We start from the raw sequence: 24369 nt of genomic DNA on the forward strand, positions 1-24369 counted from the left end.
GCCTCGCGACGGTCTAGCTCGCGCCGTCCTGGCGCTGCTGTGGGGCGGCGTCACGGCTTCTCCGCTGCCCTGGCAGCTAGCGGCGTTCAAATGGGAGTCGCAGTTTACTCTTCGACATGGAGGCTAGTACTGGGCTGTTGATGAGTGCTCTCGTGAAATGTCGTTCCTTCCGGCACTCGCTTTTGCGATGTTTTCGACGGTCGCCTGTTGCCATATCGGCCCGTACCACCGTGTGTCACTCCCACATGTGGAGCGCACACGCTGCAAGCATTTAGGCCCTTCCACTGCGGATTTTCCTTATCGCTTCTCGGCCTTTTGGCTAAGATCAAAGTGTAGTATCTGTTCTTATCAGCTTAGTATCTGATACGTCCTGCATCGCAGGACCAGAATATTAAACTCATTTTTGGCTCATGACGGAGTGCTAGGGGCTTGCTCCACCTCTGTCGCGGGTTGGCCCGGCATCGCAGTACCGCCGGGATCGGCCCACCTAAAATTAATTAAAACATAGCCTGAAATGGGCTAATATTCTGCAGTGATCAGATATTCAGCTGGTGACAAAACTTGTCGTAGATGTCGATGTCCCCAGTAGTTAGCTGCTTACACACCACGTATTGTTTTAATTAATTTAGATTATCTTAAGTACTTTTTTTTTCTTTTTTTTTTTTGCTGTGTGCTTGACCGCTCTTGCAGCCGCATTACACTAGGCTGGTAATTTATGGGGGCACAGGACAGTGCCTTCGGATGCCTCGATGGCGTCTCTTATGGTCCGGCCACAAATAATTTTAAATAATTTTTTTGGAGTTATGACCTTAGCTCCTCGCGAACGTCGTCGCCGCCGCCGCCGCCGCCGCCGCCGCACGCACGCAGAATACGTGTGTACACACACACACACACACATATGCAGTTGGCGGTGGACGATGTAAGCACTCGGCTAGGTGTAGCTTGCGCCGGCCTCGCGACGGTCTAGCTCGCGCCGTCCTGGCGCTGCTGTGGGGCGGCGTCACGGCTTCTCCGCTGCCCTGGCAGCTAGCGGCGTTCAAATGGGAGTCGCAGTTTACTCTTCGACATGGAGGCTAGTACTGGGCTGTTGATGAGTGCTCTCGTGAAATGTCGTTCCTTCCGGCACTCGCTTTTGCGATGTTTTCGACGGTCGCCTGTTGCCATATCGGCCCGTACCACCGTGTGTCACTCCCACATGTGGAGCGCACACGCTGCAAGCATTTAGGCCCTTCCACTGCGGATTTTCCTTATCGCTTCTCGGCCTTTTGGCTAAGATCAAAGTGTAGTATCTGTTCTTATCAGCTTAGTATCTGATACGTCCTGCATCGCAGGACCAGAATATTAAACTCATTTTTGGCTCATGACGGAGTGCTAGGGGCTTGCTCCACCTCTGTCGCGGGTTGGCCCGGCATTGCAGTACCGCCGGGATCGGCCCACCTAAAATTAATTAAAACATAGCCTGAAATGGGCTAATATTCTGCAGTGATCAGATATTCAGCTGGTGACAAAACTTGTCGTAGATGTTGATGTCCCCAGTAGTTAGCTGCTTACACACCACGTATTGTTTTAATTAATTTAGATTATCTTAAGTACTTTTTTTTTCTTTTTTTTTTGCTGTGTGCTTGACCGCTCTTGCAGCCGCATTACACTAGGCTGGTAATTTATGGGGGCACAGGACAGTGCCTTCGGATGCCTCGATGGCGTCTCTTATGGTCCGGCCACAAATAATTTTAAATAATTTTTTTGGAGTTATGACCTTAGCTCCTCGCGAACGTCGTCGCCGCCGCCGCCGCCGCCGCCGCCGCACGCACGCAGAATACGTGTGTACACACACACACACACACATATGCAGTTGGCGGTGGACGATGTAAGCACTCGGCTAGGTGTAGCTTGCGCCGGCCTCGCGACGGTCTAGCTCGCGCCGTCCTGGCGCTGCTGTGGGGCGGCGTCACGGCTTCTCCGCTGCCCTGGCAGCTAGCGGCGTTCAAATGGGAGTCGCAGTTTACTCTTCGACATGGAGGCTAGTACTGGGCTGTTGATGAGTGCTCTCGTGAAATGTCGTTCCTTCCGGCACTCGCTTTTGCGATGTTTTCGACGGTCGCCTGTTGCCATATCGGCCCGTACCACCGTGTGTCACTCCCACATGTGGAGCGCACACGCTGCAAGCATTTAGGCCCTTCCACTGCGGATTTTCCTTATCGCTTCTCGGCCTTTTGGCTAAGATCAAAGTGTAGTATCTGTTCTTATCAGCTTAGTATCTGATACGTCCTGCATCGCAGGACCAGAATATTAAACTCATTTTTGGCTCATGACGGAGTGCTAGGGGCTTGCTCCACCTCTGTCGCGGGTTGGCCCGGCATTGCAGTACCGCCGGGATCGGCCCACCTAAAATTAATTAAAACATAGCCTGAAATGGGCTAATATTCTGCAGTGATCAGATATTCAGCTGGTGACAAAACTTGTCGTAGATGTCGATGTCCCCAGTAGTTAGCTGCTTACACACCACGTATTGTTTTAATTAATTTAGATTATCTTAAGTACTTTTTTTTTCTTTTTTTTTTGCTGTGTGCTTGACCGCTCTTGCAGCCGCATTACACTAGGCTGGTAATTTATGGGGGCACAGGACAGTGCCTTCGGATGCCTCGATGGCGTCTCTTATGGTCCGGCCACAAATAATTTTAAATAATTTTTTTGGAGTTATGACCTTAGCTCCTCGCGAACGTCGTCGCCGCCGCCGCCGCCGCCGCCGCCGCACGCACGCAGAATACGTGTGTACACACACACACACACACATATGCAGTTGGCGGTGGACGATGTAAGCACTCGGCTAGGTGTAGCTTGCGCCGGCCTCGCGACGGTCTAGCTCGCGCCGTCCTGGCGCTGCTGTGGGGCGGCGTCACGGCTTCTCCGCTGCCCTGGCAGCTAGCGGCGTTCAAATGGGAGTCGCAGTTTACTCTTCGACATGGAGGCTAGTACTGGGCTGTTGATGAGTGCTCTCGTGAAATGTCGTTCCTTCCGGCACTCGCTTTTGCGATGTTTTCGACGGTCGCCTGTTGCCATATCGGCCCGTACCACCGTGTGTCACTCCCACATGTGGAGCGCACACGCTGCAAGCATTTAGGCCCTTCCACTGCGGATTTTCCTTATCGCTTCTCGGCCTTTTGGCTAAGATCAAAGTGTAGTATCTGTTCTTATCAGCTTAGTATCTGATACGTCCTGCATCGCAGGACCAGAATATTAAACTCATTTTTGGCTCATGACGGAGTGCTAGGGGCTTGCTCCACCTCTGTCGCGGGTTGGCCCGGCATTGCAGTACCGCCGGGATCGGCCCACCTAAAATTAATTAAAACATAGCCTGAAATGGGCTAATATTCTGCAGTGATCAGATATTCAGCTGGTGACAAAACTTGTCGTAGATGTCGATGTCCCCAGTAGTTAGCTGCTTACACACCACGTATTGTTTTAATTAATTTAGATTATCTTAAGTACTTTTTTTTTCTTTTTTTTTTGCTGTGTGCTTGACCGCTCTTGCAGCCGCATTACACTAGGCTGGTAATTTATGGGGGCACAGGACAGTGCCTTCGGATGCCTCGATGGCGTCTCTTATGGTCCGGCCACAAATAATTTTAAATAATTTTTTTGGAGTTATGACCTTAGCTCCTCGCGAACGTCGTCGCCGCCGCCGCCGCCGCCGCCGCCGCACGCACGCAGAATACGTGTGTACACACACACACACACACATATGCAGTTGGCGGTGGACGATGTAAGCACTCGGCTAGGTGTAGCTTGCGCCGGCCTCGCGACGGTCTAGCTCGCGCCGTCCTGGCGCTGCTGTGGGGCGGCGTCACGGCTTCTCCGCTGCCCTGGCAGCTAGCGGCGTTCAAATGGGAGTCGCAGTTTACTCTTCGACATGGAGGCTAGTACTGGGCTGTTGATGAGTGCTCTCGTGAAATGTCGTTCCTTCCGGCACTCGCTTTTGCGATGTTTTCGACGGTCGCCTGTTGCCATATCGGCCCGTACCACCGTGTGTCACTCCCACATGTGGAGCGCACACGCTGCAAGCATTTAGGCCCTTCCACTGCGGATTTTCCTTATCGCTTCTCGGCCTTTTGGCTAAGATCAAAGTGTAGTATCTGTTCTTATCAGCTTAGTATCTGATACGTCCTGCATCGCAGGACCAGAATATTAAACTCATTTTTGGCTCATGACGGAGTGCTAGGGGCTTGCTCCACCTCTGTCGCGGGTTGGCCCGGCATTGCAGTACCGCCGGGATCGGCCCACCTAAAATTAATTAAAACATAGCCTGAAATGGGCTAATATTCTGCAGTGATCAGATATTCAGCTGGTGACAAAACTTGTCGTAGATGTCGATGTCCCCAGTAGTTAGCTGCTTACACACCACGTATTGTTTTAATTAATTTAGATTATCTTAAGTACTTTTTTTTTCTTTTTTTTTTGCTGTGTGCTTGACCGCTCTTGCAGCCGCATTACACTAGGCTGGTAATTTATGGGGGCACAGGACAGTGCCTTCGGATGCCTCGATGGCGTCTCTTATGGTCCGGCCACAAATAATTTTAAATAATTTTTTTGGAGTTATGACCTTAGCTCCTCGCGAACGTCGTCGCCGCCGCCGCCGCCGCCGCCGCCGCACGCACGCAGAATACGTGTGTACACACACACACACACACATATGCAGTTGGCGGTGGACGATGTAAGCACTCGGCTAGGTGTAGCTTGCGCCGGCCTCGCGACGGTCTAGCTCGCGCCGTCCTGGCGCTGCTGTGGGGCGGCGTCACGGCTTCTCCGCTGCCCTGGCAGCTAGCGGCGTTCAAATGGGAGTCGCAGTTTACTCTTCGACATGGAGGCTAGTACTGGGCTGTTGATGAGTGCTCTCGTGAAATGTCGTTCCTTCCGGCACTCGCTTTTGCGATGTTTTCGACGGTCGCCTGTTGCCATATCGGCCCGTACCACCGTGTGTCACTCCCACATGTGGAGCGCACACGCTGCAAGCATTTAGGCCCTTCCACTGCGGATTTTCCTTATCGCTTCTCGGCCTTTTGGCTAAGATCAAAGTGTAGTATCTGTTCTTATCAGCTTAGTATCTGATACGTCCTGCATCGCAGGACCAGAATATTAAACTCATTTTTGGCTCATGACGGAGTGCTAGGGGCTTGCTCCACCTCTGTCGCGGGTTGGCCCGGCATTGCAGTACCGCCGGGATCGGCCCACCTAAAATTAATTAAAACATAGCCTGAAATGGGCTAATATTCTGCAGTGATCAGATATTCAGCTGGTGACAAAACTTGTCGTAGATGTCGATGTCCCCAGTAGTTAGCTGCTTACACACCACGTATTGTTTTAATTAATTTAGATTATCTTAAGTACTTTTTTTTCTTTTTTTTTTGCTGTGTGCTTGACCGCTCTTGCAGCCGCATTACACTAGGCTGGTAATTTATGGGGGCACAGGACAGTGCCTTCGGATGCCTCGATGGCGTCTCTTATGGTCCGGCCACAAATAATTTTAAATAATTTTTTTGGAGTTATGACCTTAGCTCCTCGCGAACGTCGTCGCCGCCGCCGCCGCCGCCGCCGCCGCACGCACGCAGAATACGTGTGTACACACACACACACACATATGCAGTTGGCGGTGGACGATGTAAGCACTCGGCTAGGTGTAGCTTGCGCCGGCCTCGCGACGGTCTAGCTCGCGCCGTCCTGGCGCTGCTGTGGGGCGGCGTCACGGCTTCTCCGCTGCCCTGGCAGCTAGCGGCGTTCAAATGGGAGTCGCAGTTTACTCTTCGACATGGAGGCTAGTACTGGGCTGTTGATGAGTGCTCTCGTGAAATGTCGTTCCTTCCGGCACTCGCTTTTGCGATGTTTTCGACGGTCGCCTGTTGCCATATCGGCCCGTACCACCGTGTGTCACTCCCACATGTGGAGCGCACACGCTGCAAGCATTTAGGCCCTTCCACTGCGGATTTTCCTTATCGCTTCTCGGCCTTTTGGCTAAGATCAAAGTGTAGTATCTGTTCTTATCAGCTTAGTATCTGATACGTCCTGCATCGCAGGACCAGAATATTAAACTCATTTTTGGCTCATGACGGAGTGCTAGGGGCTTGCTCCACCTCTGTCGCGGGTTGGCCCGGCATTGCAGTACCGCCGGGATCGGCCCACCTAAAATTAATTAAAACATAGCCTGAAATGGGCTAATATTCTGCAGTGATCAGATATTCAGCTGGTGACAAAACTTGTCGTAGATGTCGATGTCCCCAGTAGTTAGCTGCTTACACACCACGTATTGTTTTAATTAATTTAGATTATCTTAAGTACTTTTTTTTTCTTTTTTTTTTGCTGTGTGCTTGACCGCTCTTGCAGCCGCATTACACTAGGCTGGTAATTTATGGGGGCACAGGACAGTGCCTTCGGATGCCTCGATGGCGTCTCTTATGGTCCGGCCACAAATAATTTTAAATAATTTTTTTGGAGTTATGACCTTAGCTCCTCGCGAACGTCGTCGCCGCCGCCGCCGCCGCCGCCGCCGCACGCACGCAGAATACGTGTGTACACACACACACACACACATATGCAGTTGGCGGTGGACGATGTAAGCACTCGGCTAGGTGTAGCTTGCGCCGGCCTCGCGACGGTCTAGCTCGCGCCGTCCTGGCGCTGCTGTGGGGCGGCGTCACGGCTTCTCCGCTGCCCTGGCAGCTAGCGGCGTTCAAATGGGAGTCGCAGTTTACTCTTCGACATGGAGGCTAGTACTGGGCTGTTGATGAGTGCTCTCGTGAAATGTCGTTCCTTCCGGCACTCGCTTTTGCGATGTTTCCGACGGTCGCCTGTTGCCATATCGGCCCGTACCACCGTGTGTCACTCCCACATGTGGAGCGCACACGCTGCAAGCATTTAGGCCCTTCCACTGCGGATTTTCCTTATCGCTTCTCGGCCTTTTGGCTAAGATCAAAGTGTAGTATCTGTTCTTATCAGCTTAGTATCTGATACGTCCTGCATCGCAGGACCAGAATATTAAACTCATTTTTGGCTCATGACGGAGTGCTAGGGGCTTGCTCCACCTCTGTCGCGGGTTGGCCCGGCATTGCAGTACCGCCGGGATCGGCCCACCTAAAATTAATTAAAACATAGCCTGAAATGGGCTAATATTCTGCAGTGATCAGATATTCAGCTGGTGACAAAACTTGTCGTAGATGTCGATGTCCCCAGTAGTTAGCTGCTTACACACCACGTATTGTTTTAATTAATTTAGATTATCTTAAGTACTTTTTTTTTCTTTTTTTTTTTGCTGTGTGCTTGACCGCTCTTGCAGCCGCATTACACTAGGCTGGTAATTTATGGGGGCACAGGACAGTGCCTTCGGATGCCTCGATGGCGTCTCTTATGGTCCGGCCACAAATAATTTTAAATAATTTTTTTGGAGTTATGACCTTAGCTCCTCGCGAACGTCGTCGCCGCCGCCGCCGCCGCCGCCGCCGCACGCACGCAGAATACGTGTGTACACACACACACACACATATGCAGTTGGCGGTGGACGATGTAAGCACTCGGCTAGGTGTAGCTTGCGCCGGCCTCGCGACGGTCTAGCTCGCGCCGTCCTGGCGCTGCTGTGGGGCGGCGTCACGGCTTCTCCGCTGCCCTGGCAGCTAGCGGCGTTCAAATGGGAGTCGCAGTTTACTCTTCGACATGGAGGCTAGTACTGGGCTGTTGATGAGTGCTCTCGTGAAATGTCGTTCCTTCCGGCACTCGCTTTTGCGATGTTTTCGACGGTCGCCTGTTGCCATATCGGCCCGTACCACCGTGTGTCACTCCCACATGTGGAGCGCACACGCTGCAAGCATTTAGGCCCTTCCACTGCGGATTTTCCTTATCGCTTCTCGGCCTTTTGGCTAAGATCAAAGTGTAGTATCTGTTCTTATCAGCTTAGTATCTGATACGTCCTGCATCGCAGGACCAGAATATTAAACTCATTTTTGGCTCATGACGGAGTGCTAGGGGCTTGCTCCACCTCTGTCGCGGGTTGGCCCGGCATTGCAGTACCGCCGGGATCGGCCCACCTAAAATTAATTAAAACATAGCCTGAAATGGGCTAATATTCTGCAGTGATCAGATATTCAGCTGGTGACAAAACTTGTCGTAGATGTCGATGTCCCCAGTAGTTAGCTGCTTACACACCACGTATTGTTTTAATTAATTTAGATTATCTTAAGTACTTTTTTTTTCTTTTTTTTTTTTGCTGTGTGCTTGACCGCTCTTGCAGCCGCATTACACTAGGCTGGTAATTTATGGGGGCACAGGACAGTGCCTTCGGATGCCTCGATGGCGTCTCTTATGGTCCGGCCACAAATAATTTTTTTGGAGTTATGACCTTAGCTCCTCGCGAACGTCGTCGCCGCCGCCGCCGCCGCCGCACGCACGCAGAATACGTGTGTACACACACACACACACACACATATGCAGTTGGCGGTGGACGATGTAAGCACTCGGCTAGGTGTAGCTTGCGCCGGCCTCGCGACGGTCTAGCTCGCGCCGTCCTGGCGCTGCTGTGGGGCGGCGTCACGGCTTCTCCGCTGCCCTGGCAGCTAGCGGCGTTCAAATGGGAGTCGCAGTTTACTCTTCGACATGGAGGCTAGTACTGGGCTGTTGATGAGTGCTCTCGTGAAATGTCGTTCCTTCCGGCACTCGCTTTTGCGATGTTTTCGACGGTCGCCTGTTGCCATATCGGCCCGTACCACCGTGTGTCACTCCCACATGTGGAGCGCACACGCTGCAAGCATTTAGGCCCTTCCACTGCGGATTTTCCTTATCGCTTCTCGGCCTTTTGGCTAAGATCAAAGTGTAGTATCTGTTCTTATCAGCTTAGTATCTGATACGTCCTGCATCGCAGGACCAGAATATTAAACTCATTTTTGGCTCATGACGGAGTGCTAGGGGCTTGCTCCACCTCTGTCGCGGGTTGGCCCGGCATTGCAGTACCGCCGGGATCGGCCCACCTAAAATTAATTAAAACATAGCCTGAAATGGGCTAATATTCTGCAGTGATCAGATATTCAGCTGGTGACAAAACTTGTCGTAGATGTCGATGTCCCCAGTAGTTAGCTGCTTACACACCACGTATTGTTTTAATTAATTTAGATTATCTTAAGTACTTTTTTTTTCTTTTTTTTTTGCTGTGTGCTTGACCGCTCTTGCAGCCGCATTACACTAGGCTGGTAATTTATGGGGGCACAGGACAGTGCCTTCGGATGCCTCGATGGCGTCTCTTATGGTCCGGCCACAAATAATTTTAAATAATTTTTTTGGAGTTATGACCTTAGCTCCTCGCGAACGTCGTCGCCGCCGCCGCCGCCGCCGCCGCCGCCGCACGCACGCAGAATACGTGTGTACACACACACACACACATATGCAGTTGGCGGTGGACGATGTAAGCACTCGGCTAGGTGTAGCTTGCGCCGGCCTCGCGACGGTCTAGCTCGCGCCGTCCTGGCGCTGCTGTGGGGCGGCGTCACGGCTTCTCCGCTGCCCTGGCAGCTAGCGGCGTTCAAATGGGAGTCGCAGTTTACTCTTCGACATGGAGGCTAGTACTGGGCTGTTGATGAGTGCTCTCGTGAAATGTCGTTCCTTCCGGCACTCGCTTTTGCGATGTTTTCGACGGTCGCCTGTTGCCATATCGGCCCGTACCACCGTGTGTCACTCCCACATGTGGAGCGCACACGCTGCAAGCATTTAGGCCCTTCCACTGCGGATTTTCCTTATCGCTTCTCGGCCTTTTGGCTAAGATCAAAGTGTAGTATCTGTTCTTATCAGCTTAGTATCTGATACGTCCTGCATCGCAGGACCAGAATATTAAACTCATTTTTGGCTCATGACGGAGTGCTAGGGGCTTGCTCCACCTCTGTCGCGGGTTGGCCCGGCATTGCAGTACCGCCGGGATCGGCCCACCTAAAATTAATTAAAACATAGCCTGAAATGGGCTAATATTCTGCAGTGATCAGATATTCAGCTGGTGACAAAACTTGTCGTAGATGTCGATGTCCCCAGTAGTTAGCTGCTTACACACCACGTATTGTTTTAATTAATTTAGATTATCTTAAGTACTTTTTTTTTCTTTTTTTTTTTTGCTGTGTGCTTGACCGCTCTTGCAGCCGCATTACACTAGGCTGGTAATTTATGGGGGCACAGGACAGTGCCTTCGGATGCCTCGATGGCGTCTCTTATGGTCCGGCCACAAATAATTTTAAATAATTTTTTTGGAGTTATGACCTTAGCTCCTCGCGAACGTCGTCGCCGCCGCCGCCGCCGCCGCCGCCGCACGCACGCAGAATACGTGTGTACACACACACACACACACATATGCAGTTGGCGGTGGACGATGTAAGCACTCGGCTAGGTGTAGCTTGCGCCGGCCTCGCGACGGTCTAGCTCGCGCCGTCCTGGCGCTGCTGTGGGGCGGCGTCACGGCTTCTCCGCTGCCCTGGCAGCTAGCGGCGTTCAAATGGGAGTCGCAGTTTACTCTTCGACATGGAGGCTAGTACTGGGCTGTTGATGAGTGCTCTCGTGAAATGTCGTTCCTTCCGGCACTCGCTTTTGCGATGTTTTCGACGGTCGCCTGTTGCCATATCGGCCCGTACCACCGTGTGTCACTCCCACATGTGGAGCGCACACGCTGCAAGCATTTAGGCCCTTCCACTGCGGATTTTCCTTATCGCTTCTCGGCCTTTTGGCTAAGATCAAAGTGTAGTATCTGTTCTTATCAGCTTAGTATCTGATACGTCCTGCATCGCAGGACCAGAATATTAAACTCATTTTTGGCTCATGACGGAGTGCTAGGGGCTTGCTCCACCTCTGTCGCGGGTTGGCCCGGCATTGCAGTACCGCCGGGATCGGCCCACCTAAAATTAATTAAAACATAGCCTGAAATGGGCTAATATTCTGCAGTGATCAGATATTCAGCTGGTGACAAAACTTGTCGTAGATGTCGATGTCCCCAGTAGTTAGCTGCTTACACACCACGTATTGTTTTAATTAATTTAGATTATCTTAAGTACTTTTTTTTTCTTTTTTTTTTGCTGTATGCTTGACCGCTCTTGCAGCCGCATTACACTAGGCTGGTAATTTATGGGGGCACAGGACAGTGCCTTCGGATGCCTCGATGGCGTCTCTTATGGTCCGGCCACAAATAATTTTAAATAATTTTTTTGGAGTTATGACCTTAGCTCCTCGCGAACGTCGTCGCCGCCGCCGCCGCCGCCGCCGCCGCACGCACGCAGAATACGTGTGTACACACACACACACACACATATGCAGTTGGCGGTGGACGATGTAAGCACTCGGCTAGGTGTAGCTTGCGCCGGCCTCGCGACGGTCTAGCTCGCGCCGTCCTGGCGCTGCTGTGGGGCGGCGTCACGGCTTCTCCGCTGCCCTGGCAGCTAGCGGCGTTCAAATGGGAGTCGCAGTTTACTCTTCGACATGGAGGCTAGTACTGGGCTGTTGATGAGTGCTCTCGTGAAATGTCGTTCCTTCCGGCACTCGCTTTTGCGATGTTTTCGACGGTCGCCTGTTGCCATATCGGCCCGTACCACCGTGTGTCACTCCCACATGTGGAGCGCACACGCTGCAAGCATTTAGGCCCTTCCACTGCGGATTTTCCTTATCGCTTCTCGGCCTTTTGGCTAAGATCAAAGTGTAGTATCTGTTCTTATCAGCTTAGTATCTGATACGTCCTGCATCGCAGGACCAGAATATTAAACTCATTTTTGGCTCATGACGGAGTGCTAGGGGCTTGCTCCACCTCTGTCGCGGGTTGGCCCGGCATTGCAGTACCGCCGGGATCGGCCCACCTAAAATTAATTAAAACATAGCCTGAAATGGGCTAATATTCTGCAGTGATCAGATATTCAGCTGGTGACAAAACTTGTCGTAGATGTCGATGTCCCCAGTAGTTAGCTGCTTACACACCACGTATTGTTTTAATTAATTTAGATTATCTTAAGTACTTTTTTTTTCTTTTTTTTTTGCTGTGTGCTTGACCGCTCTTGCAGCCGCATTACACTAGGCTGGTAATTTATGGGGGCACAGGACAGTGCCTTCGGATGCCTCGATGGCGTCTCTTATGGTCCGGCCACAAATAATTTTAAATAATTTTTTTGGAGTTATGACCTTAGCTCCTCGCGAACGTCGTCGCCGCCGCCGCCGCCGCCGCCGCCGCCGCACGCACGCAGAATACGTGTGTACACACACACACACACATATGCAGTTGGCGGTGGACGATGTAAGCACTCGGCTAGGTGTAGCTTGCGCCGGCCTCGCGACGGTCTAGCTCGCGCCGTCCTGGCGCTGCTGTGGGGCGGCGTCACGGCTTCTCCGCTGCCCTGGCAGCTAGCGGCGTTCAAATGGGAGTCGCAGTTTACTCTTCGACATGGAGGCTAGTACTGGGCTGTTGATGAGTGCTCTCGTGAAATGTCGTTCCTTCCGGCACTCGCTTTTGCGATGTTTTCGACGGTCGCCTGTTGCCATATCGGCCCGTACCACCGTGTGTCACTCCCACATGTGGAGCGCACACGCTGCAAGCATTTAGGCCCTTCCACTGCGGATTTTCCTTATCGCTTCTCGGCCTTTTGGCTAAGATCAAAGTGTAGTATCTGTTCTTATCAGCTTAGTATCTGATACGTCCTGCATCGCAGGACCAGAATATTAAACTCATTTTTGGCTCATGACGGAGTGCTAGGGGCTTGCTCCACCTCTGTCGCGGGTTGGCCCGGCATTGCAGTACCGCCGGGATCGGCCCACCTAAAATTAATTAAAACATAGCCTGAAATGGGCTAATATTCTGCAGTGATCAGATATTCAGCTGGTGACAAAACTTGTCGTAGATGTCGATGTCCCCAGTAGTTAGCTGCTTACACACCACGTATTGTTTTAATTAATTTAGATTATCTTAAGTACTTTTTTTTTCTTTTTTTTTTTTGCTGTGTGCTTGACCGCTCTTGCAGCCGCATTACACTAGGCTGGTAATTTATGGGGGCACAGGACAGTGCCTTCGGATGCCTCGATGGCGTCTCTTATGGTCCGGCCACAAATAATTTTAAATAATTTTTTTGGAGTTATGACCTTAGCTCCTCGCGAACGTCGTCGCCGCCGCCGCCGCCGCCGCACGCACGCAGAATACGTGTGTACACACACACACACACACACATATGCAGTTGGCGGTGGACGATGTAAGCACTCGGCTAGGTGTAGCTTGCGCCGGCCTCGCGACGGTCTAGCTCGCGCCGTCCTGGCGCTGCTGTGGGGCGGCGTCACGGCTTCTCCGCTGCCCTGGCAGCTAGCGGCGTTCAAATGGGAGTCGCAGTTTACTCTTCGACATGGAGGCTAGTACTGGGCTGTTGATGAGTGCTCTCGTGAAATGTCGTTCCTTCCGGCACTCGCTTTTGCGATGTTTTCGACGGTCGCCTGTTGCCATATCGGCCCGTACCACCGTGTGTCACTCCCACATGTGGAGCGCACACGCTGCAAGCATTTAGGCCCTTCCACTGCGGATTTTCCTTATCGCTTCTCGGCCTTTTGGCTAAGATCAAAGTGTAGTATCTGTTCTTATCAGCTTAGTATCTGATACGTCCTGCATCGCAGGACCAGAATATTAAACTCATTTTTGGCTCATGACGGAGTGCTAGGGGCTTGCTCCACCTCTGTCGCGGGTTGGCCCGGCATTGCAGTACCGCCGGGATCGGCCCACCTAAAATTAATTAAAACATAGCCTGAAATGGGCTAATATTCTGCAGTGATCAGATATTCAGCTGGTGACAAAACTTGTCGTAGATGTCGATGTCCCCAGTAGTTAGCTGCTTACACACCACGTATTGTTTTAATTAATTTAGATTATCTTAAGTACTTTTTTTTTCTTTTTTTTTTGCTGTATGCTTGACCGCTCTTGCAGCCGCATTACACTAGGCTGGTAATTTATGGGGGCACAGGACAGTGCCTTCGGATGCCTCGATGGCGTCTCTTATGGTCCGGCCACAAATAATTTTAAATAATTTTTTTGGAGTTATGACCTTAGCTCCTCGCGAACGTCGTCGCCGCCGCCGCCGCCGCCGCCGCCGCACGCACGCAGAATACGTGTGTACACACACACACACACACATATGCAGTTGGCGGTGGACGATGTAAGCACTCGGCTAGGTGTAGCTTGCGCCGGCCTCGCGACGGTCTAGCTCGCGCCGTCCTGGCGCTGCTGTGGGGCGGCGTCACGGCTTCTCCGCTGCCCTGGCAGCTAGCGGCGTTCAAATGGGAGTCGCAGTTTACTCTTCGACATGGAGGCTAGTACTGGGCTGTTGATGAGTGCTCTCGTGAAATGTCGTTCCTTCCGGCACTCGCTTTTGCGATGTTTTCGACGGTCGCCTGTTGCCATATCGGCCCGTACCACCGTGTGTCACTCCCACATGTGGAGCGCACACGCTGCAAGCATTTAGGCCCTTCCACTGCGGATTTTCCTTATCGCTTCTCGGCCTTTTGGCTAAGATCAAAGTGTAGTATCTGTTCTTATCAGCTTAGTATCTGATACGTCCTGCATCGCAGGACCAGAATATTAAACTCATTTTTGGCTCATGACGGAGTGCTAGGGGCTTGCTCCACCTCTGTCGCGGGTTGGCCCGGCATTGCAGTACCGCCGGGATCGGCCCACCTAAAATTAATTAAAACATAGCCTGAAATGGGCTAATATTCTGCAGTGATCAGATATTCAGCTGGTGACAAAACTTGTCGTAGATGTCGATGTCCCCAGTAGTTAGCTGCTTACACACCACGTATTGTTTTAATTAATTTAGATTATCTTAAGTACTTTTTTTTTCTTTTTTTTTTGCTGTGTGCTTGACCGCTCTTGCAGCCGCATTACACTAGGCTGGTAATTTATGGGGGCACAGGACAGTGCCTTCGGATGCCTCGATGGCGTCTCTTATGGTCCGGCCACAAATAATTTTAAATAATTTTTTTGGAGTTATGACCTTAGCTCCTCGCGAACGTCGTCGCCGCCGCCGCCGCCGCCGCCGCCGCACGCACGCAGAATACGTGTGTACACACACACACACACACATATGCAGTTGGCGGTGGACGATGTAAGCACTCGGCTAGGTGTAGCTTGCGCCGGCCTCGCGACGGTCTAGCTCGCGCCGTCCTGGCGCTGCTGTGGGGCGGCGTCACGGCTTCTCCGCTGCCCTGGCAGCTAGCGGCGTTCAAATGGGAGTCGCAGTTTACTCTTCGACATGGAGGCTAGTACTGGGCTGTTGATGAGTGCTCTCGTGAAATGTCGTTCCTTCCGGCACTCGCTTTTGCGATGTTTTCGACGGTCGCCTGTTGCCATATCGGCCCGTACCACCGTGTGTCACTCCCACATGTGGAGCGCACACGCTGCAAGCATTTAGGCCCTTCCACTGCGGATTTTCCTTATCGCTTCTCGGCCTTTTGGCTAAGATCAAAGTGTAGTATCTGTTCTTATCAGCTTAGTATCTGATACGTCCTGCATCGCAGGACCAGAATATTAAACTCATTTTTGGCTCATGACGGAGTGCTAGGGGCTTGCTCCACCTCGCTTCGCAGACTGGCGCTTTATACATCGCGCCAGACTCGGAGTCGTGCCTCTGAACGGATGTCGCCGCTTTGATGGGCGGGCAAACAACAACAAAGCCTGCCGACGCTGTGGCCACAACAATGAGACGCTCCCGCACGTAATCAACGCGTGTATGGTGCACTCAGCAGCCCTGCAGTATCGCCACAACGCGGTCCTCAACCGCCTCGCGACAGCAGTCGCTGGGCGGCCAAGGAGAGGAAACACTGCTGTTCCTGACATCAGGATCAACCAAGCCGTCATAGGGGACAGCAGTGGGCTGCGTCCGGACCTCGTAATAACTGACGAGGCCGCGAAGACTGTGACCATCGTCGATGTGACAATCCCCTTCGAAAATAGGCGGATTGCGCTCGACAACGCTCGGCAACTGAAGAGGATAAAGTACGCCGACGTTGCGCGCGGATTAGCCGCTCGCGGCTATTCCGTCACTGTCGACGCCCTGGTTGTCGGCAGTCTGGGGGCGTGGGACCGCCAGAACGATGCGGTGCTTCGGCACCTAGGCATCGCCAGCCGCTACTGCCAACTGATGCGGCGATTGATGGTGTCCGACACCATCAAGTGGTCCCGCGACATCTACGTTGAACACATCACTGGCCACCGCCAGTATGTGTCCCCCTAGACTGTGGCATGCTCTGACGTCAGGCTGCGAGACCCTCGAGACTGCAGTCGTCGGAGAACTTCGAGGTCGGTGCCTTCGTGTCGTCGGTGTCGAGATTCTCCTTCACGACGCGGGACCTGCGGCGTTACACCATCTTCGCGCCGCACTGCAGCAGTGCCGAGTCAGTAGCGGTGCGTGCGGTGCTGCCTGGTGCCCCTCCCCCCGTGGTGGCCGCCGAATATGGCCCCCACCTCGGTTGGCGCGGTGCTGGGCGGCGCCGTACGTGTGCCTACTGCCCGGCAGTCTCCAGCCAGCGTGGGAAGCAACACCCTCCTGCCACGACACCCCAGTGACGTCCGCCGCAAGGCGGACAGAGGGGAGAAGTCCGGCTGAGTGTGACCCGCCTGCGTGCGTGGCGCACCAGCCGCTGGCAGCCGTGCATGTGCAGTGCGCTGTCAGGGCATGGAGATGAATCAAATAAACACAAAATAGCTCCTAAATTAGGTCCAAACTACCCCTGATCTGACATAAGTAAGGCCGCGCCTACCGCGGGATTAATCTTAAGGTAATATACTTAAGTATCCGCGCCTAACGCGGCCTCATGATATTTAAGTAGTGGGCTTAACCCACGAACTAGAATAGTGATCAAATACTTAAGTACGGTTAGTACCGTTTTTTCTTAAATTTATCTAAACTTAATAAACCTGTAAAACTCGTATTGTATAGAGTCATGGATATTCTTTTCTTAAATTTATACTTCGTAAGATTGTAACTAAGAATTATCTCGGAAAATAAAAATCTGTTCTTATCAGCTTAGTATCTGATACGTCCTGCATCGCAGGACCAGAATATTAAACTCATTTTTGGCTCATGACGGAGTGCTAGGGGCTTGCTCCACCTCTGTCGCGGGTTGGCCCGGCATTGCAGTACCGCCGGGATCGGCCCACCTAAAATTAATTAAAACATAGCCTGAAATGGGTTAATATTCTGCAGTGATCAGATATTCAGCTGGTGACAAAACTTGTCGTAGATGTCGATGTCCCCAGTAGTTAGCTGCTTACACACCACGTATTGTTTTAATTAATTTAGATTATCTTAAGTACTTTTTTTTTCTTTTTTTTTTTTGCTGTGTGCTTGACCGCTCTTGCAGCCGCATTACACTAGGCTGGTAATTTATGGGGGCACAGGACAGTGCCTTCGGATGCCTCGATGGCGTCTCTTATGGTCCGGCCACAAATAATTTTAAATAATTTTTTTGGAGTTATGACCTTAGCTCCTCGCGAACGTCGTCGCCGCCGCCGCCGCCGCCGCCGCCGCACGCACGCAGAATACGTGTGTACACACACACACACACACATATGCAGTTGGCGGTGGACGATGTAAGCACTCGGCTAGGTGTAGCTTGCGCCGGCCTCGCGACGGTCTAGCTCGCGCCGTCCTGGCGCTGCTGTGGGGCGGCGTCACGGCTTCTCCGCTGCCCTGGCAGCTAGCGGCGTTCAAATGGGAGTCGCAGTTTACTCTTCGACATGGAGGCTAGTACTGGGCTGTTGATGAGTGCTCTCGTGAAATGTCGTTCCTTCCGGCACTCGCTTTTGCGATGTTTTCGACGGTCGCCTGTTGCCATATCGGCCCGTACCACCGTGTGTCACTCCCACATGTGGAGCGCACACGCTGCAAGCATTTAGGCCCTTCCACTGCGGATTTTCCTTATCGCTTCTCGGCCTTTTGGCTAAGATCAAAGTGTAGTATCTGTTCTTATCAGCTTAGTATCTGATACGTCCTGCATCGCAGGACCAGAATATTAAACTCATTTTTGGCTCATGACGGAGTGCTAGGGGCTTGCTCCACCTCTGTCGCGGGTTGGCCCGGCATTGCAGTACCGCCGGGATCGGCCCACCTAAAATTAATTAAAACATAGCCTGAAATGGGCTAATATTCTGCAGTGATCAGATATTCAGCTGGTGACAAAACTTGTCGTAGATGTCGATGTCCCCAGTAGTTAGCTGCTTACACACCACGTATTGTTTTAATTAATTTAGATTATCTTAAGTACTTTTTTTTTCTTTTTTTTTTGCTGTGTGCTTGACCGCTCTTGCAGCCGCATTACACTAGGCTGGTAATTTATGGGGGCACAGGACAGTGCCTTCGGATGCCTCGATGGCGTCTCTTATGGTCCGGCCACAAATAATTTTAAATAATTTTTTTGGAGTTATGACCTTAGCTCCTCGCGAACGTCGTCGCCGCCGCCGCCGCCGCCGCCGCCGCACGCACGCAGAATACGTGTGTACACACACACACACACACATATGCAGTTGGCGGTGGACGATGTAAGCACTCGGCTAGGTGTAGCTTGCGCCGGCCTCGCGACGGTCTAGCTCGCGCCGTCCTGGCGCTGCTGTGGGGCGGCGTCACGGCTTCTCCGCTGCCCTGGCAGCTAGCGGCGTTCAAATGGGAGTCGCAGTTTACTCTTCGACATGGAGGCTAGTACTGGGCTGTTGATGAGTGCTCTCGTGAAATGTCGTTCCTTCCGGCACTCGCTTTTGCGATGTTTTCGACGGTCGCCTGTTGCCATATCGGCCCGTACCACCGTGTGTCACTCCCACATGTGGAGCGCACACGCTGCAAGCATTTAGGCCCTTCCACTGCGGATTTTCCTTATCGCTTCTCGGCCTTTTGGCTAAGATCAAAGTGTAGTATCTGTTCTTATCAGCTTAGTATCTGATACGTCCTGCATCGCAGGACCAGAATATTAAACTCATTTTTGGCTCATGACGGAGTGCTAGGGGCTTGCTCCACCTCTGTCGCGGGTTGGCCCGGCATTGCAGTACCGCCGGGATCGGCCCACCTAAAATTAATTAAAACATAGCCTGAAATGGGTTAATATTCTGCAGTGATCAGATATTCAGCTGGTGACAAAACTTGTCGTAGATGTCGATGTCCCCAGTAGTTAGCTGCTTACACACCACGTATTGTTTTAATTAATTTAGATTATCTTAAGTACTTTTTTTTTCTTTTTTTTTTTTTGCTGTGTGCTTGACCGCTCTTGCAGCCGCATTACACTAGGCTGGTAATTTATGGGGGCACAGGACAGTGCCTTCGGATGCCTCGATGGCGTCTCTTATGGTCCGGCCACAAATAATTTTAAATAATTTTTTTGGAGTTATGACCTTAGCTCCTCGCGAACGTCGTCGCCGCCGCCGCCGCCGCCGCCGCCGCACGCACGCAGAATACGTGTGTACACACACACACACACACATATGCAGTTGGCGGTGGACGATGTAAGCACTCGGCTAGGTGTAGCTTGCGCCGGCCTCGCGACGGTCTAGCTCGCGCCGTCCTGGCGCTGCTGTGGGGCGGCGTCACGGCTTCTCCGCTGCCCTGGCAGCTAGCGGCGTTCAAATGGGAGTCGCAGTTTACTCTTCGACATGGAGGCTAGTACTGGGCTGTTGATGAGTGCTCTCGTGAAATGTCGTTCCTTCCGGCACTCGCTTTTGCGATGTTTTCGACGGTCGCCTGTTGCCATATCGGCCCGTACCACCGTGTGTCACTCCCACATGTGGAGCGCACACGCTGCAAGCATTTAGGCCCTTCCACTGCGGATTTTCCTTATCGCTTCTCGGCCTTTTGGCTAAGATCAAAGTGTAGTATCTGTTCTTATCAGCTTAGTATCTGATACGTCCTGCATCGCAGGACCAGAATATTAAACTCATTTTTGGCTCATGACGGAGTGCTAGGGGCTTGCTCCACCTCTGTCGCGGGTTGGCCCGGCATTGCAGTACCGCCGGGATCGGCCCACCTAAAATTAATTAAAACATAGCCTGAAATGGGCTAATATTCTGCAGTGATCAGATATTCAGCTGGTGACAAAACTTGTCGTAGATGTCGATGTCCCCAGTAGTTAGCTGCTTACACACCACGTATTGTTTTAATTAATTTAGATTATCTTAAGTACTTTTTTTTCTTTTTTTTTTGCTGTGTGCTTGACCGCTCTTGCAGCCGCATTACACTAGGCTGGTAATTTATGGGGGCACAGGACAGTGCCTTCGGATGCCTCGATGGCGTCTCTTATGGTCCGGCCACAAATAATTTTAAATAATTTTTTTGGAGTTATGACCTTAGCTCCTCGCGAACGTCGTCGCCGCCGCCGCCGCCGCCGCCGCCGCACGCACGCAGAATACGTGTGTACACACACACACACACACATATGCAGTTGGCGGTGGACGATGTAAGCACTCGGCTAGGTGTAGCTTGCGCCGGCCTCGCGACGGTCTAGCTCGCGCCGTCCTGGCGCTGCTGTGGGGCGGCGTCACGGCTTCTCCGCTGCCCTGGCAGCTAGCGGCGTTCAAATGGGAGTCGCAGTTTACTCTTCGACATGGAGGCTAGTACTGGGCTGTTGATGAGTGCTCTCGTGAAATGTCGTTCCTTCCGGCACTCGCTTTTGCGATGTTTTCGACGGTCGCCTGTTGCCATATCGGCCCGTACCACCGTGTGTCACTCCCACATGTGGAGCGCACACGCTGCAAGCATTTAGGCCCTTCCACTGCGGATTTTCCTTATCGCTTCTCGGCCTTTTGGCTAAGATCAAAGTGTAGTATCTGTTCTTATCAGCTTAGTATCTGATACGTCCTGCATCGCAGGACCAGAATATTAAACTCATTTTTGGCTCATGACGGAGTGCTAGGGGCTTGCTCCACCTCTGTCGCGGGTTGGCCCGGCATTGCAGTACCGCCGGGATCGGCCCACCTAAAATTAATTAAAACATAGCCTGAAATGGGCTAATATTCTGCAGTGATCAGATATTCAGCTGGTGACAAAACTTGTCGTAGATGTCGATGTCCCCAGTAGTTAGCTGCTTACACACCACGTATTGTTTTAATTAATTTAGATTATCTTAAGTACTTTTTTTTTCTTTTTTTTTTGCTGTGTGCTTGACCGCTCTTGCAGCCGCATTACACTAGGCTGGTAATTTATGGGGGCACAGGACAGTGCCTTCGGATGCCTCGATGGCGTCTCTTATGGTCCGGCCACAAATAATTTTAAATAATTTTTTTGGAGTTATGACCTTAGCTCCTCGCGAACGTCGTCGCCGCCGCCGCCGCCGCCGCCGCCGCACGCACGCAGAATACGTGTGTACACACACACACACACACATATGCAGTTGGCGGTGGACGATGTAAGCACTCGGCTAGGTGTAGCTTGCGCCGGCCTCGCGACGGTCTAGCTCGCGCCGTCCTGGCGCTGCTGTGGGGCGGCGTCACGGCTTCTCCGCTGCCCTGGCAGCTAGCGGCGTTCAAATGGGAGTCGCAGTTTACTCTTCGACATGGAGGCTAGTACTGGGCTGTTGATGAGTGCTCTCGTGAAATGTCGTTCCTTCCGGCACTCGCTTTTGCGATGTTTTCGACGGTCGCCTGTTGCCATATCGGCCCGTACCACCGTGTGTCACTCCCACATGTGGAGCGCACACGCTGCAAGCATTTAGGCCCTTCCACTGCGGATTTTCCTTATCGCTTCTCGGCCTTTTGGCTAAGATCAAAGTGTAGTATCTGTTCTTATCAGCTTAGTATCTGATACGTCCTGCATCGCAGGACCAGAATATTAAACTCATTTTTGGCTCATGACGGAGTGCTAGGGGCTTGCTCCACCTCTGTCGCGGGTTGGCCCGGCATTGCAGTACCGCCGGGATCGGCCCACCTAAAATTAATTAAAACATAGCCTGAAATGGGCTAATATTCTGCAGTGATCAGATATTCAGCTGGTGACAAAACTTGTCGTAGATGTCGATGTCCCCAGTAGTTAGCTGCTTACACACCACGTATTGTTTTAATTAATTTAGATTATCTTAAGTACTTTTTTTTTCTTTTTTTTTTGCTGTGTGCTTGACCGCTCTTGCAGCCGCATTACACTAGGCTGGTAATTTATGGGGGCACAGGACAGTGCCTTCGGATGCCTCGATGGCGTCTCTTATGGTCCGGCCACAAATAATTTTAAATAATTTTTTTGGAGTTATGACCTTAGCTCCTCGCGAACGTCGTCGCCGCCGCCGCCGCCGCCGCCGCCGCACGCACGCAGAATACGTGTGTACACACACACACACACACATATGCAGTTGGCGGTGGACGATGTAAGCACTCGGCTAGGTGTAGCTTGCGCCGGCCTCGCGACGGTCTAGCTCGCGCCGTCCTGGCGCTGCTGTGGGGCGGCGTCACGGCTTCTCCGCTGCCCTGGCAGCTAGCGGCGTTCAAATGGGAGTCGCAGTTTACTCTTCGACATGGAGGCTAGTACTGGGCTGTTGATGAGTGCTCTCGTGAAATGTCGTTCCTTCCGGCACTCGCTTTTGCGATGTTTTCGACGGTCGCCTGTTGCCATATCGGCCCGTACCACCGTGTGTCACTCCCACATGTGGAGCGCACACGCTGCAAGCATTTAGGCCCTTCCACTGCGGATTTTCCTTATCGCTTCTCGGCCTTTTGGCTAAGATCAAAGTGTAGTATCTGTTCTTATCAGCTTAGTATCTGATACGTCCTGCATCGCAGGACCAGAATATTAAACTCATTTTTGGCTCATGACGGAGTGCTAGGGGCTTGCTCCACCTCTGTCGCGGGTTGGCCCGGCATTGCAGTACCGCCGGGATCGGCCCACCTAAAATTAATTAAAACATAGCCTGAAATGGGCTAATATTCTGCAGTGATCAGATATTCAGCTGGTGACAAAACTTGTCGTAGATGTCGATGTCCCCAGTAGTTAGCTGCTTACACACCACGTATTGTTTTAATTAATTTAGATTATCTTAAGTACTTTTTTTTTCTTTTTTTTTTGCTGTGTGCTTGACCGCTCTTGCAGCCGCATTACACTAGGCTGGTAATTTATGGGGGCACAGGACAGTGCCTTCGGATGCCTCGATGGCGTCTCTTATGGTCCGGCCACAAATAATTTTAAATAATTTTTTTGGAGTTATGACCTTAGCTCCTCGCGAACGTCGTCGCCGCCGCCGCCGCCGCCGCCGCCGCACGCACGCAGAATACGTGTGTACACACACACACACACACATATGCAGTTGGCGGTGGACGATGTAAGCACTCGGCTAGGTGTAGCTTGCGCCGGCCTCGCGACGGTCTAGCTCGCGCCGTCCTGGCGCTGCTGTGGGGCGGCGTCACGGCTTCTCCGCTGCCCTGGCAGCTAGCGGCGTTCAAATGGGAGTCGCAGTTTACTCTTCGACATGGAGGCTAGTACTGGGCTGTTGATGAGTGCTCTCGTGAAATGTCGTTCCTTCCGGCACTCGCTTTTGCGATGTTTTCGACGGTCGCCTGTTGCCATATCGGCCCGTACCACCGTGTGTCACTCCCACATGTGGAGCGCACACGCTGCAAGCATTTAGGCCCTTCCACTGCGGATTTTCCTTATCGCTTCTCGGCCTTTTGGCTAAGATCAAAGTGTAGTATCTGTTCTTATCAGCTTAGTATCTGATACGTCCTGCATCGCAGGACCAGAATATTAAACTCATTTTTGGCTCATGACGGAGTGCTAGGGGCTTGCTCCACCTCTGTCGCGGGTTGGCCCGGCATTGCAGTACCGCCGGGATCGGCCCACCTAAAATTAATTAAAACATAGCCTGAAATGGGCTAATATTCTGCAGTGATCAGATATTCAGCTGGTGACAAAACTTGTCGTAGATGTCGATGTCCCCAGTAGTTAGCTGCTTACACACCACGTATTGTTTTAATTAATTTAGATTATCTTAAGTACTTTTTTTTCTTTTTTTTTTGCTGTGTGCTTGACCGCTCTTGCAGCCGCATTACACTAGGCTGGTAATTTATGGGGGCACAGGACAGTGCCTTCGGATGCCTCGATGGCGTCTCTTATGGTCCGGCCACAAATAATTTTAAATAATTTTTTTGGAGTTATGACCTTAGCTCCTCGCGAACGTCGTCGCCGCCGCCGCCGCCGCCGCCGCCGCACGCACGCAGAATACGTGTGTACACACACACACACACACATATGCAGTTGGCGGTGGACGATGTAAGCACTCGGCTAGGTGTAGCTTGCGCCGGCCTCGCGACGGTCTAGCTCGCGCCGTCCTGGCGCTGCTGTGGGGCGGCGTCACGGCTTCTCCGCTGCCCTGGCAGCTAGCGGCGTTCAA

At 52.1% G+C, this 24369-nt stretch overlaps 24 non-coding genes and 1 pseudogene across 24 annotated transcripts; all 25 read left to right on the forward strand.

Annotated features, from left to right (window-relative positions):
• Positions 1-299: 299 nt before the first annotated feature.
• On the forward strand, positions 300-492 carry LOC126219159 (U2 spliceosomal RNA). Its single transcript, XR_007542636.1, has one exon. It is a non-coding gene; the product is annotated as a U2 spliceosomal RNA (small nuclear RNA).
• Positions 493-1249: 757 nt separating this feature from the next.
• LOC126219182 (U2 spliceosomal RNA) lies at positions 1250-1442 on the forward strand. Its single transcript, XR_007542650.1, has one exon. It is a non-coding gene; the product is annotated as a U2 spliceosomal RNA (small nuclear RNA).
• A 755-nt stretch (positions 1443-2197) lies between these two features.
• Positions 2198-2390, forward strand: LOC126219188 (U2 spliceosomal RNA). Its single transcript, XR_007542652.1, has one exon. It is a non-coding gene; the product is annotated as a U2 spliceosomal RNA (small nuclear RNA).
• A 755-nt stretch (positions 2391-3145) lies between these two features.
• Positions 3146-3338, forward strand: LOC126219189 (U2 spliceosomal RNA). The gene has a single exon (XR_007542653.1). It is a non-coding gene; the product is annotated as a U2 spliceosomal RNA (small nuclear RNA).
• A 755-nt stretch (positions 3339-4093) lies between these two features.
• On the forward strand, positions 4094-4286 carry LOC126219190 (U2 spliceosomal RNA). The gene has a single exon (XR_007542654.1). It is a non-coding gene; the product is annotated as a U2 spliceosomal RNA (small nuclear RNA).
• A 755-nt stretch (positions 4287-5041) lies between these two features.
• LOC126219191 (U2 spliceosomal RNA) lies at positions 5042-5234 on the forward strand. Its single transcript, XR_007542655.1, has one exon. It is a non-coding gene; the product is annotated as a U2 spliceosomal RNA (small nuclear RNA).
• Positions 5235-5986: 752 nt separating this feature from the next.
• LOC126219192 (U2 spliceosomal RNA) lies at positions 5987-6179 on the forward strand. Its single transcript, XR_007542656.1, has one exon. It is a non-coding gene; the product is annotated as a U2 spliceosomal RNA (small nuclear RNA).
• A 755-nt stretch (positions 6180-6934) lies between these two features.
• Positions 6935-7127, forward strand: LOC126219193 (U2 spliceosomal RNA). Its single transcript, XR_007542657.1, has one exon. It is a non-coding gene; the product is annotated as a U2 spliceosomal RNA (small nuclear RNA).
• A 754-nt stretch (positions 7128-7881) lies between these two features.
• On the forward strand, positions 7882-8074 carry LOC126219196 (U2 spliceosomal RNA). Its single transcript, XR_007542659.1, has one exon. It is a non-coding gene; the product is annotated as a U2 spliceosomal RNA (small nuclear RNA).
• A 743-nt stretch (positions 8075-8817) lies between these two features.
• Positions 8818-9010, forward strand: LOC126219197 (U2 spliceosomal RNA). The gene has a single exon (XR_007542660.1). It is a non-coding gene; the product is annotated as a U2 spliceosomal RNA (small nuclear RNA).
• Positions 9011-9766: 756 nt separating this feature from the next.
• Positions 9767-9959, forward strand: LOC126219198 (U2 spliceosomal RNA). The gene has a single exon (XR_007542661.1). It is a non-coding gene; the product is annotated as a U2 spliceosomal RNA (small nuclear RNA).
• Positions 9960-10716: 757 nt separating this feature from the next.
• Positions 10717-10909, forward strand: LOC126219199 (U2 spliceosomal RNA). The gene has a single exon (XR_007542662.1). It is a non-coding gene; the product is annotated as a U2 spliceosomal RNA (small nuclear RNA).
• Positions 10910-11664: 755 nt separating this feature from the next.
• Positions 11665-11857, forward strand: LOC126219200 (U2 spliceosomal RNA). Its single transcript, XR_007542663.1, has one exon. It is a non-coding gene; the product is annotated as a U2 spliceosomal RNA (small nuclear RNA).
• A 756-nt stretch (positions 11858-12613) lies between these two features.
• On the forward strand, positions 12614-12806 carry LOC126219201 (U2 spliceosomal RNA). The gene has a single exon (XR_007542664.1). It is a non-coding gene; the product is annotated as a U2 spliceosomal RNA (small nuclear RNA).
• A 753-nt stretch (positions 12807-13559) lies between these two features.
• LOC126219202 (U2 spliceosomal RNA) lies at positions 13560-13752 on the forward strand. Its single transcript, XR_007542665.1, has one exon. It is a non-coding gene; the product is annotated as a U2 spliceosomal RNA (small nuclear RNA).
• Positions 13753-14507: 755 nt separating this feature from the next.
• LOC126219203 (U2 spliceosomal RNA) lies at positions 14508-14700 on the forward strand. Its single transcript, XR_007542666.1, has one exon. It is a non-coding gene; the product is annotated as a U2 spliceosomal RNA (small nuclear RNA).
• A 755-nt stretch (positions 14701-15455) lies between these two features.
• On the forward strand, positions 15456-15641 carry LOC126219167 (U2 spliceosomal RNA). Its single transcript, XR_007542643.1, has one exon. It is a non-coding gene; the product is annotated as a U2 spliceosomal RNA (small nuclear RNA).
• A 1370-nt stretch (positions 15642-17011) lies between these two features.
• Positions 17012-17184, forward strand: LOC126219186 (U2 spliceosomal RNA; annotated as a pseudogene).
• A 757-nt stretch (positions 17185-17941) lies between these two features.
• On the forward strand, positions 17942-18134 carry LOC126219204 (U2 spliceosomal RNA). Its single transcript, XR_007542667.1, has one exon. It is a non-coding gene; the product is annotated as a U2 spliceosomal RNA (small nuclear RNA).
• A 755-nt stretch (positions 18135-18889) lies between these two features.
• On the forward strand, positions 18890-19082 carry LOC126219206 (U2 spliceosomal RNA). The gene has a single exon (XR_007542668.1). It is a non-coding gene; the product is annotated as a U2 spliceosomal RNA (small nuclear RNA).
• A 758-nt stretch (positions 19083-19840) lies between these two features.
• Positions 19841-20033, forward strand: LOC126219208 (U2 spliceosomal RNA). Its single transcript, XR_007542670.1, has one exon. It is a non-coding gene; the product is annotated as a U2 spliceosomal RNA (small nuclear RNA).
• Positions 20034-20787: 754 nt separating this feature from the next.
• Positions 20788-20980, forward strand: LOC126219209 (U2 spliceosomal RNA). Its single transcript, XR_007542671.1, has one exon. It is a non-coding gene; the product is annotated as a U2 spliceosomal RNA (small nuclear RNA).
• Positions 20981-21735: 755 nt separating this feature from the next.
• Positions 21736-21928, forward strand: LOC126219210 (U2 spliceosomal RNA). Its single transcript, XR_007542672.1, has one exon. It is a non-coding gene; the product is annotated as a U2 spliceosomal RNA (small nuclear RNA).
• A 755-nt stretch (positions 21929-22683) lies between these two features.
• LOC126219211 (U2 spliceosomal RNA) lies at positions 22684-22876 on the forward strand. The gene has a single exon (XR_007542673.1). It is a non-coding gene; the product is annotated as a U2 spliceosomal RNA (small nuclear RNA).
• A 755-nt stretch (positions 22877-23631) lies between these two features.
• LOC126219212 (U2 spliceosomal RNA) lies at positions 23632-23824 on the forward strand. Its single transcript, XR_007542674.1, has one exon. It is a non-coding gene; the product is annotated as a U2 spliceosomal RNA (small nuclear RNA).
• Positions 23825-24369: the final 545 nt, after the last annotated feature.

The sequence above is a fragment of the Schistocerca nitens genome, unplaced genomic scaffold (assembly GCF_023898315.1).
Source record: "Schistocerca nitens isolate TAMUIC-IGC-003100 unplaced genomic scaffold, iqSchNite1.1 HiC_scaffold_168, whole genome shotgun sequence".
NCBI lineage: Eukaryota > Metazoa > Arthropoda > Insecta > Orthoptera > Acrididae > Schistocerca > Schistocerca nitens.